This window comes from Glycine max, chromosome 15, assembly GCF_000004515.6.
Source record: "Glycine max cultivar Williams 82 chromosome 15, Glycine_max_v4.0, whole genome shotgun sequence".
Taxonomy (NCBI): Eukaryota; Viridiplantae; Streptophyta; class Magnoliopsida; order Fabales; family Fabaceae; genus Glycine; species Glycine max.
The window spans coordinates 1,120,007-1,133,405 of record NC_038251.2 but is presented as its reverse complement, the minus strand read 5'-3'; positions in this window follow the sequence as shown (position 1 = coordinate 1,133,405).

Here is a 13,399-nt window from a genome sequence, read left to right as displayed (position 1 = left end):
GTTGATGCCAATTTATAGAGGGACACATGTCTTACATTGCAAACTCTCCCTTTCACTGATTACCGCTCGAGTCTCGACGCTTGTGTTGTAGGGACATGTCGGTCACTTTATTCCCTATAATCTTCCACGGTTATTACTCTTCTCGCTCAACTAATTCTTTTTTTACTTTCAGTTTCTTTGACTAATTATAAATATTAATGTCATTTGACTGATATTAACTTCAATATACACTTCGATAAATATATTAATTAATGTAGTAATGATTAAATTTGAAAAGGAACAAATACAATACAAATAAAATAAAATCTTGCTGGATTGTTTGGTTGAAGAAAAACAGCAGAAAAATAAATTAAAAATAAAATAGTAAAATTATTTGGTATGAATAAATTGCGAAGAGAGAATTCAAATAAACGTATAAAATACTATCTCATCCTTGTTATATTCACGCTAACAGATCGTAAATAATCGATTAAAATTGACAATTTTGTACTCTTGTTGGCATATTAAGCCACAACATCTTAGTGTCTTATTATTACATCTCCTTTAACTCACTCATGTCAATGATTATATGTATGACAAAAACATTTTGTGTAAGTTTAAACTTTTTGCTATTAGCATTCATCATTCCAATATTTATTCTCAATTTGTGAAGAGGGAAATAAAGTATGTGGATCCCACAAATTAAAAATTAATCACTCTCCTTGACATGTTAAGCCACACTGTGTTAGTGTCTTGTTAATATCTGGTCCCCTTTAACTAACTAACTGGTATCAATGATCACATTTACAACAAAATCTTTATGTGAAGAGTAGCATAGGTTCAAACATTTTGTTATTAATATTCATTATCCCAATATTTATCCACAATTTGTGAAGAGGGAAATAACTCATATGGGTCCCACTAATTCAAAATTAATCACTCTGGTTGGCATGTTTAGCCACAACATGTTAGTGCCTTGTTATTATCTAGTTCTTTTAACTAACTCGTGCCATGATCACATGTACCGACAAAAGCTTTGTGAAGAGCAACGTAGGAGTAGTCCAGATTTTTTGCTATTAACATTCATTATCCCAATATCTATCCCTAAATTGTGAAGAGGGAAGTAACTCACGTGAGTCTCACTATTATAGTTGTATATATAGAATGTACATAAAAAGTCACACACCTACACAGTAACAATATTGCACTCTCGTTAGCATATTAAGCCACAATATCTCATTGTCTTATTATTATCCAATTCCTTTAACTAACTCATGTCAATGATCACATGTACCGACAAAATCTTTTTGTGAAGAGTGATGTAGGAGTAGTCCAAACATTTTGCTATTAATATTCATTATCTCAATATTTATCCCTAGATTGTGAAGAAGGAAGTAACTCATGTGAGTCTCACTATTATAGTTGTATAGAATGTACATAAAAGAGCCACACCTACATAGTAACAACATTGCACTCTTGTTAGTATCTTAAGTCACAACGTGTCACTTCCTTATTATTATCCAGTTCCTTTAACTAACTCATGTCAATGATCACATGTACTGACAAAAGTTTTTTTTGAAGAGTAACGTAAGAATAGTCTAAACTTTTTGCTATTAACATTCATTATCCCAATATCTATCCCCAAATTATGAAGAGGGAAGTAACTCATGTGGGTCTCACTATTATAGTTGTATAGAATGTACATAAAAGAGCCACACCTACGCAGTAACAATATTGCACTCTCGTTAGCATGTTAAGCCACGTGTGACTTCCTTATCATTGTCTAGTTCCTTTAACTAACTCAAGCTAATGATCACATGTACCAACAAAAACTTTTTGTGGAGAGTAACGTATGGATAGTCCAAACTTTTGGTCATTAGCATTTAATATTCCCGTATCTATCTCCAAATTTTAAAGAGGGAAGTAACCTACGTGGATCTCACTAGTTCAAAATTAATTTTTCAAAGCATCGGTTAGAACAAATACACACTTCTTATTTTCATCTTTGATAACTTATTTCCATATGCATAAATAAACAGAGCCTTAATTAAGACCCAATGATTTTATAGCATTAATGTTTTTTTCTATTCCCCTTGACGATCTTGCGATGTAATTGTTAAAAGTCATTAAATAACAAACAAGCTTCTTAATTTGATAATTAGGTCAAAACTTATGATTATGATTGGTCTTCTAAAATGTTAATATCTTAAGAAATTAGTTTCTAACTTTCAGTTAAAAATAGTTGAATTCACCTTAAAAAAATATCAAGTGAATGATTAGAAAATAAGAAAGTGATATGTGCATAATCTATTGTCAGTTTTAGAATTTTAATTAAAACAATCTTACAACAACAACAAAAGTATCTAAGAGAATTGCTGACAATATACTTTCTAATATATTATTTTAAATATACTTTTTGTTATGGACTAAAATTGATTGAGAATTACAAAAATTTGTGGGTCTCACTTTTTATTTAATGAGTTTTATTAATAATTTTGTAATTTTTAACAAATTTTAGTTAATTCTAAAAAAATATGTTAGAAAGAGTACAATAGAAATGTCTTATTGGTCTTTAGCAACAACAATAAAATAACAATAATTGGTATGAATGTCAACCAACTGAGTTAAACCTGATTGGTAGCATGGATGTTCATATGGTCCTTTGGTTGCACATTGTAATGCCTATGATTGTCAATTTCTCGGCGACTCTTACAGTAACACTTCATTCAACATTCTTGTTAGTTAGAATCCTCCACCGATCACCAATCAAAACCCTCTATAGGTATCACTTTCTGAGACTTTGACAATTAACTCTAACACTCCTCGCTTTCTTTCAAAATCATTAATTATCTCCACATACCAGCAAAAGACTTTTTAGTGTAATTTATCCTCACTCACATACTTTTTAGGATACTTTCGAGAAAAATACACATGTTGGTATAAGTATTATTCATTAATTATATTAAATCATCATCAACTATATAATCTCTTACAGTTTTTGGATCCCTTTCATTGTGATTCATTTGGGGTGCTAAAAACACCTTTCATTAAATCATAATTTTATGCATAACAAAATTATTCATGAAAGTATTATAGTAATATATAGTTAAAAGGAAAGTGATGAAAGATAGAAAACTATAAACATAACAAGTGATGTGAAGTGAATAGAAAAAAATAATAATAAAAAAATAAGATTTATGCATTGAATCATACCTATGAATAATAAATTTATTAATTTTTATAACAATGGTAATAATCATTAAACTCGAAAAGTAATAAGTGTCAATAAGATTTGGCTGCCGTTGGAATATTGAAATATGATTACCTTATGGCACAGTACAAATTCCAACCTTGCGACATGCATTGCACTTTTCCCTTATTTTACCCATGCTTTTGACTTTCCTCGTTAATTTGTCCATATTTTTCTTCATAAAAGGTAGAATATAGCATATTTAAATATCAACAACGCACATATGTAATGATATCAACCAGAAAAAGAATATTTTTTTTAATGTAAAAGTGACAAACTTTATAAATTATAAGTTACTCTCACTCTCTAGTCTTTGTAGTCACCAGTCGAGTAAACATCGTCACCCCACTCGATCTCTATGATATTCAATCCGTGATTCAGAAATTAACTTGGTGTTTAACAATAGGCACAAGAGTTAAATTAATTAACCTTATTATCTTAACCACAATCCAGTTAGGCAATAAAGTTACACAAAAAAAAAAACTAATTTCTACTTTACAACATGCATGTACAGTGCGGCAGATAGTAGCAATTTGGCTTTGGCAAAAGAGTTGTTCCTTCCGTTTCATTGTGCCGACTGTGCCGTAAGCATAGGAAAAACGTATTTTTATGGTCAAAGTGCTTGTTTGTTTCCAACCTCAAATGCAAGATGGGGAGGAAAGAAAAATTTCTTTCCCTTGCGAATAATATCTCAAGCCAAAATATTTCGATAATGATGTTGTAAAATCTAAAACAAACAAATAGTTATCTGAATAAAACAACACTGTGGAGATAGTTCATGTCGAACAAATAAAAGTCCACTTTGTCTATACTGTTTCGTAAATCCCAAAAACTGTTTCTTAGGTTATTTGGTTTTTAACTACTTTTGGATAGTGATGCCCTCTCTTTTTAATTATGTGTCTATAAATATATAAAGAAGAGAAAATACATTAATATTTATATGTAATTTATTTTTTTATTGTTAAGAGGAAAAAACATAAAATAAGATAATTAATATGAGGAAAATATTAAAAAAATTATAAAAATACGTTACTACAAGAATATTGGTATAATTCTATTTTTAATTCAAGGCCCTTCCTTGGGAGGAAAAACCAACCTTCAAAAGTCCTTTCCCTTTTGACTCTTCCAATAATTAAGGCAAGTGCGTGAGAAGTTGGCAAGCATGTCATGCAAATCCTCTTCCAATGCGTGGCAGCATTGCAGGACACAATTCACTAAATATATATCCATAGAAGGAAAAAGTTCTCCATATATATTCTCATTCTGTGCATGCATACTAGCTCTAATTAAAAATCAAGAGGTGCCTGCTCTGTAGCATAGTTGTCTTCTACATTCCTCCTCACTCAAAAATTCTCTTTTTCTTCGGATTCAGATTCAAAATAAGGGTCATTTAAACTGAATAGTTACTCCTAGCTTTGTTTATTGAACAAGTTGAGTATAAATAACAACATTATTTTTACTTGGCTTTATCAGATTGTAATCTCACTAAAAATCAGCTCCTAGCCACGTTTCTTCTATTGAAATGGGTCAAACTTATTTAGACCTACCGTTAATTAATACACACACATATATATATATAATAAGCTCTTTTTCTACACGTAGCATATCAAACCGTGTGACAAATTAAACAGTACAGAATTAAGTAGTTCTTAAGCCAATAACAGGCAAATAAGGTTAGGTTTGGTTAGGAGAATGTTACAGTTTACGCATTAATTGAAGGCAGTAGTGACCCCATCAACATCATCCGATCCATATCCCACTTTAAAGATTCACCACTAGAAACTCTACATCTGGATTGCTGGTTATAAAGACAAACGAATAAAATTATTATTGTCATCCCACCCATAATTTGGCCGCTAGATTTTAATGATTTCAGGATCAGTTTGATTATTCATAAAATTGATACCATGAGTCCATCACTAATCCTATCACACTTTCTTAACAGTATAAGGTTCGGTACTTTGTGTCTATCCCTTCGAAATGTAAAATTCTCTCCACGGAAAATAATTCTGCGAAGCCTAATTGAGTATGCATCGTGGGACAGTTCATGAAAGTTGCGGGAAACTGAGTACTTTAATACAAACTTCCTATAGTGCTCTACTTCCATTGATCACGAGAACAAATTGTATACCTAATTTGCGACATTGACATAAAGGTCAATCATATAAGACTACCTAGCTAGCTACAAGCGTTTCTTTGATAAATAAAATGCAAGTAGATCGACAAAATGGACATTCTGCAAAAGATCCAGTTAGTAGCACAAAGTGAGGTACATATGAACAATTGGTTTATTTTTCTCCATTTGCTAATAAGTTGGTACTGTTGTCTGTTGGTTTCCTTTACTTCCTTATTTAACAAACACCAAACGTTCAAATTATTTGTTTTTGGTTTTTGTACGAACCAATCTCTTGAAACTCAAAAGAGTTCAGTAGTATCACTTTTCTTAAATCAATTAACGCCCCTCAGTGCAGAATCAAAAAGAGTCAAAAGTTTGTGCAGCTGAAGCACTCAAGAGCCACTAATATTGTTGATATTTGACTTGTGGGTGGAAAACATGCTAGAGTTAGTAGATTCTACTTGTGCTTGTTTATTCAATTTAAGAGCTGAAGGGAAGGGAAAGAGACAGATAGATTAGTGTATGCGGCGAGAGAGAGTTGCATGTGGAATTGGATTGAATTTTTTTTATTTTTTTTTATGCATGATGAATGAGGTACACACAATTGATGGATCAGATTCTCGGGGAATTCAAAAAGGGAACACAATGGATGGAGCAGATGCAATTTGTTTGCTTTCCCATTTTGAGAGATTCTCTGCCTAGCGTGAATAAATAAATATTAAATATTTGTTTTTATCCTTTATATGCTAATATTATTTATATTTTCATTTGATGTATAGAAATATGAATCCTTACTATTTTTAACTCTATTTTTATCACTTGACGCCACTAGAATATTAAAGATTTGTACTCCCAAACTTATTATATTCCTGTCACCATGTGATTTAGTTAAAAATAAACTTCTTATGCAACTTTTATTTTCATGTTTTAAATTTAATTATAATTTTTTATGTAAATTAAATATGTATTATGTCAAGTAAATAATTAAAATAATATATATATATATATATATGAAATTTCAATTATTATTTAATATTATTTTGGATTTAAAAAGTTGACAATAGTATAATTTATAAACTACAAAAAGTAACGTACCATTTTATTTTCTTTGATATATAATTTAAGTACTTCAACAACTAAAAAACATCATTAATCTAGTTTGCTTAGCCATATTAAACTATTATTATTTTCAATTTAGTCATAAAATTCCTATTATTAAAATTTTCAAGTATTGTGACGTGTAAAAAAAATGAAATTTTTTTAACCATGTTATTAATACTGAGTTTTTTAACCATGTTATTAATAATGAGTATCTATAGCTTTGTCAATGATGATTAATCTTTGTTGAAAAATCTGATGAATCATCTTTAGTTAAATTCTCCCCTTTAAATCTAATTTTTTCATCCATAAAATTCAAATTTAAAATATTGTTTAAGGGGTTAATTCTAGACAAAAAAAAATAGACATTTTGCTTCTACATAAACATCTGCTTGTAAAACAAGTGTTTAAAATAAAAATAATTACATAATTTTTTTAAAAAAATCACAAGTTATACATGTTTGTAATAAGAATATGGATTAATTGGATAAATAGTGAAGAAAATGATAAATAAGTAATTATATTTGAATGAACGGTATAATTTTAAAAAATGGTGAGAAAGAGGCCGGGGGAATAAGTAATTTAACTTGAATGAATAGTATTTCTTGAAAGTTAAAAAGAGTAAAATATATATTTGGAAAGCACCCACATAGAGATGGAAGATCTGTTTTATTTTTTCATTTAATGAAGTTGCGTCAAAAACCAAAAAACTAAATTTTGATTCTCATATAACCAAATCAATTTAGGCTTTACTTTTTTACAATATAATTTTGAATTTTTTTATTTATAAAAATAAAAATAGATATTAAATGTTTATAATAACTCACATATGATATTCAACTAACTAATCTATATTCAACTAACCAATATACCATACATGTAGATTATATGAATTATTTTAATATTTTTTATTAATAAGGATGATATGTGACAACAATATTCCTTTTATAAGCATTGATATAGGTTTATACAGTGAGAGATAATTTTGTTTGAATCAAATATGATTATTATGAATCATACAAAATTTTCTCTAAATACTTAATATAATTAAGTATTTAAGACTTAAATTTAAAATTTTTGATTAGTTTAAAATAATCTTATATCAATTAATCCAGTACTCTCAATGATCAACTTGTTTTTTTTTTTACAACACAATGATTAATAAAATTCCCATTTTATAAGATAATAAATAAATGTATAGACATATCCTTAGTGTATAAATTAAAAACATGTAATATGTATGTATATATTAATATTTTTAGTTTATGATGATTTAAGCAACTGCAAATATTTTTTTATGTTTTGAAATATATGTTTGATTATGTTAAAAACCACTAAAATATGTAATGGATGAGCATGATATTTGATATGAAAGAGGACATTGCCTCTTAACTGCAGTCAATAGTTTTTTTCTTCTTTTTTTTTTGTAATGCATGTTGAAGGGGACTTGCCAAATGTTTTGAGATCGCAATGTAAGGTGTTGACATTGCCTAAAGATAAATGGTCCTTAGTTCTTAATGGGTGTCAAGCGAGATGCCAAGCTTAGCCATTGGGGTACCTCAAGTTAATTTGGTTGAGCCATACATGAGAGTTAATTTGGAACAATATTATAAAAATATTTTCTGTCGTTAGTACTAACTAGTTCATGTGCCATGTGATTGTCAAATCATCCCTTAACAGTGATATTTTAAAAAAGAGAGACTAAAAACAATGATAGAAAACATTGCGGGATTAAAATTGGTCAAAACAATTATTGAATGATTAATATCACTTGAAATATTATTCAAAGACTAAAATCAGTCAAAATATTGAGGGATTACAAAGTAAATTTTGTAGAAATATAAAAGAGTAAAAATATAATTTATTAAAAAAAAATTGACACATGATTACCACATTAGATTAGTACTTGGTAGTATGGGTGTCCAAAAAATGGTACGGCTTAAACCAAAAATTGCAAAATCCACAAATCTAAAAAATCGCATATTTCTTTTGGTTTGATTTTCATATTTGGTTATAAAACACCAAACTAAACCGAATAAATCGCATATTATAGTTACATTAATTTTTATTGTAGTAATTAATAATAAGTATTAAAAATTTATTAATTTTCTTTTGCTTTATAATAAAGATGCATATTTTATTTTTATATATTAAAAAAGAATGTACTAATATTGTAAAAATATAGTATTAAATATCAAAGTGAAACACAAAGTACTTTTATATTAAAAAAAAATTGCTAATATCATTTTATATTTATATTAAATAGAAGTAAAAATAATAATTTTTAACTAAAATATATTAAATAAAATTTAATAAAAAATAAAATTCATTTTTAAAATAATATAACATAATAATTATGTAAATTTAGTTGATAGATTATAAATTATGATAATAGAATAAAAAATAAAAAATCATCTAATCAAATTAAACTAAATTCTAAAAGTTTGATTTGATTTGGTTCAAGTTTAATGTTATATTTAAATTGAATTACATCTTTATTTTATATTTAATTTGAATGACTTTTTATCTAAAAAAATCAAATTAAACCCACTACAAACATCTCTACTGGCATGTCACATGGCTACCACGTCATTCCTTTAGAGGCATTAATACTTAAAGGCGGAAAGGCAGAAACTATAATAACAACTATAAATGAAGAAAAAATAAAAACTAAGACGGTAAAAAATATTTTTAAAAATAAAAAACTAAAGTCACTAAAAAATGAGTCATGAGATGAAAAATATATTTCCCCACACATAAATTCAGAAAGTTGAGATGTTCTCCCCAAATTCAGTTGAATCAAGGGTCACAATTGAAGCCATAATGTGTCTATTGACTAAATTGATCATATTCAAAAAGATTTTTTTTTGTTATATTTAAAAAGTTTTAGTTCCACTATCTTGGACTCTTGGTGATCGGTTGCATGAATCTCTAGAAAGAACAGCCTCGTCTGATCCTCTGGCGGTGCACTGAAGTCTAATCATTTTGTAGTCAGTGTCTTCTATATAAGAAATGCGCGCGTTAAGGATTATTAGAAAGAAACCATGCTAGTACCATTGTACCAAGGAGCAGGGAAATTTATGAACATTATTACACGTAGTGAGAAACTTGAAATTAATTAAAGCCATCCACATCCACACTCTCCTGTCACTTTATAAACAAAAAAGATATACAAATGCTCGATACAAGATTATTAGGAAGGCAGTTATGGCATTTTAGTTGGTTTTTGATGACCAGGGTCGTCCCTTATTCTACGGGATGAACTTGAAAGTGACAAAGTAGGCTTTGGAAAACGTGGTGAGTGGAGGAGTTTATTCTTGGAATATACCACCTCATGACTCTAATATATCTGCATTCATTCTTGTATAGTTTCATAGGTATAATGATTTCCAGATTGATTCATTTGGGTTTCCCTAAAATATCACTACCAAAAGTCAACTTTCAGGATCATCAAAGCATAACCGCGTCTTCTGTGCCATTAAAATCATAGTGGCCAAGGCACTGAGGACAGAAACCTATCTTATAATGATATTTTTTGTGAAAGTGGCTAGGATTAACCGATAAAGGACTCATATGTTGGCATATATTGCACGTGGTTAGAAGTATATAATTTGAAGAAGAGGAGGAAAAAAAACATGTTAATGCAAATGAAATTGAGGTCAAACTGACGCAGAAACGAACGTGTACAAAAAGGAAAATCGCGGTGGAACCGTGCAAGTGTTTCTTGACGATATTTTTGTCTGAATATAATCATTTTTTTTTTCATTTGCTTTTCTGTTTCTCTCGTTTTTTTTTTCTCTTTTCATTGGAATGAGTCATGAGGGTTCGTTGTTCTAATCGATCAGGATAATAATAATGTCAAATATCGAAAGTGCAACTCCGTTATCGCTCAATTGTTAACTATTTAAATATATCACTTTTCAACTTTATGAATTAATATATAGCAGTACTTTTGATTATATTTCATCCTTTTTCATTTGAGTGCATCTTTTTTCCTTTCAACGACTTGCTGTCTCTACTCTGTATCATTTCGTTAATTTGCTAGACGAAAGAGTGCAACCAAAATTTGTTAATTCGCGCGCGATCAGGGATAAGGATCATAGATTATTCGAGTAGTTGACAATTTTAATATTATTAAAAAACTATTTATCGAATAAATATATCAAGAAAATTATTGATCATGAATTCGAGTTGTTTTTTTATGTAGGTATGAGTTTGTATGAGTTTAAAGTGTATCAGAGAGAAGTTCATTTTTTGTCATATGACACAATGGAAAAATAAATATTCTTATGTATGATGTATAAAAAATAAACGTCTTTAGATTGATACATGTTAATATAATATATCATCCACATTTTATCACTAATAATTCTCTTTTTTATTCTTCTTTTTTTCCTTCTTTTCTCAGTCCAGAACCACCATGATTCTTGACTGCCTTCTTCTCTTCGGCTACCAACAATCCCCAATTGTAAGGATGCAATCACACCATCCTTCTTCCCCCTTTGTCCAAAAAAAAGAGTAACAAAACATTATAACATCCCTCAACTCACCAAAACAACAAACCAATAGCGACCAACATTCGTGAAGATCAATAGAATCAATATTAAATCAGTGTTTACCATAAAATTAAAGTTATACGGCCAATATTAACCAAACAAATAAGTTTTAGAACTATTATAGCATGAAGATAGAGAAAAATCAAATCTAAATTTAAGAAGAAAAAATAGAACTCTCATATTTAGGTTGTGTTGATTCACTCCGCCACATAAACTATCATTGCGTCATCACCACTTCGACAAAGTCTTTAAAAGATCTTGTCGAATAATGATTTTGTGGTAATGTATCGCATTTGACTTTCATAGTAGTATCTCAGGTTTGGGTTTTGTGGTGGTGTGTGGCATTGGTCAGCATGGAACACTATAGATCTAGTAGATTCGTTGCTTCTATGATGGGTTACGATGGGGAGCAATCTCTCCCAATCACGCTAGCTTCACCATCACACTTTTCCTCGTTGACACACCACCATTGAACATCATCAACCACCAACCAACAATTCAAGCTCAGATCTATAAATCAGCAAAAATAATCGTCATCAAAACATTGTTAATTCTCCACCACTGTCAAAGTTACCACCATCAACGATTCTAAGGTTGAAATCAGTGGCGACAATTGGGGTGGTGTCAGAGAGGGAGGGGTGGTTGGAGACTATGAAGGAAGAAGGGTTAGTGAGAAAGAAAATGAAGCAATTGTAAGGTGTAGCTAGAGAGAAAAGAGGTGATGGTAAGGTGTGGAAGGTCTACTAAGCATGTTAGGATCACATATTCAAGAAAGATTAAAAAACAATTTTTTTTTGTTATCATGTTATTAGTGTGAAATATTCTTCACCTTTGTCAATTATTAATATTCATAACAAAAAATTTATTTGTGCAAATACTTTTTTATCCACAGAGTGTATAAATTAAACATATAGTATATTATATTTTGTTGATAAAAAAAATTAAAAGTGAAAATTTGTATTTGAATGCAGCCGGGAGGAAATTAAGGGCTTTTGAAATTGAGACCGGTAACGAGGAAGGGGCCCAGGGGACGAAAGGACTTGGAAGCTATGTTTGACTTAGCCCATTATAGGGTCTTTTTTTTTATTGAAAATTAATTTAATTATATTAATAGTGTACTTTTTTTTACACTATCGTCTAACAAGGAAATATTATAAATAATAAAATTATTATTTTTTATGACAATTAAATTATGTTAGATGAAACTAATTAAAAAGATAACTAAAAGTTGAAAAACTATTTCATTCAATCTTAAGTCTTCATAAAATTATCAGTTAAAGTGATGATTTTATATAAATTTTAATTTTATTTTCTGGATAAAAATATATTTTATAGTATTTATAATTTTAGTGTTAAATTAATTTTAAACACCTGCAGCTTTTTATTTATAAAATATCCAAATAAAAATATAAAAAAACTACATAAACTTATTATATACCTTTGTGAATATCATATATAATAAAAAGTTAAAAATAATAAAAATTTACATTGAATATAAAATAGTATAGAAAAGGAAATCTAATAAATGTTTAAAAATAAAAAAAGAAACAAATATAAAAAATGAGTTATAAACTACCATTTTTAAAAAATCTACTTCAAATAACATATAAAAAAATACTAAAAATTATTAAAAAAAAACTCATTTATCAAATAATTAAATAATTTTTTAAAATAATAAAATAATTAAAAATTAATTAAAATATCTTATCAAATACCTACTTTACAAGTTATGTTAATAATTTTTTAAATTTTTAATCAATTGATAATATAAATGTTTGTACATCAACGGTCTTAAGATTAAACTCATGACTTATTAATGTTTCATATCATAAACTTGGAAACAATTTAAAATTTATTTATAATGAAAAAAAAACAATACATACACTAATTTTACATGCCGTGGTAATAAAGTGTTATATATAATAAATTTGTTATTTTTTATATAATTGTCTTAAATATTATATCAATTAATATTATATTAATGTTATTTTTTTATTGGAAGTTTTTGTATCAACAATGAAAGCATATTAAATTCTAATATTGTTATTTAGGGTGTGTTTTTTCTTATGAATGGGATGGTTAAGATATTTTTTTTAATATTATTATTCATTTCTTAATAAGTGAGTATATCCAAACATTTTTTAATAGTAGATAAATTGTCGATATTAAGAAATGGACTCTGTTACGCGTGATCGACGGCCATACAAATTTGAATAAATGGCGTACGTTGTTTTCCAACTTGGAAGCTTAATCTGGGCCGTCTACTGTGACGCGTAAGCATAATCTACGGAAGCAAAGGCACTGAATGACCCTTCTAGGAACCTCATTTTTCTTGACTCATTTTTTCTTCGTTTTCTTAACTGCGAAGAATCCTTAACTATATAAGTAAAAATCCCCCCG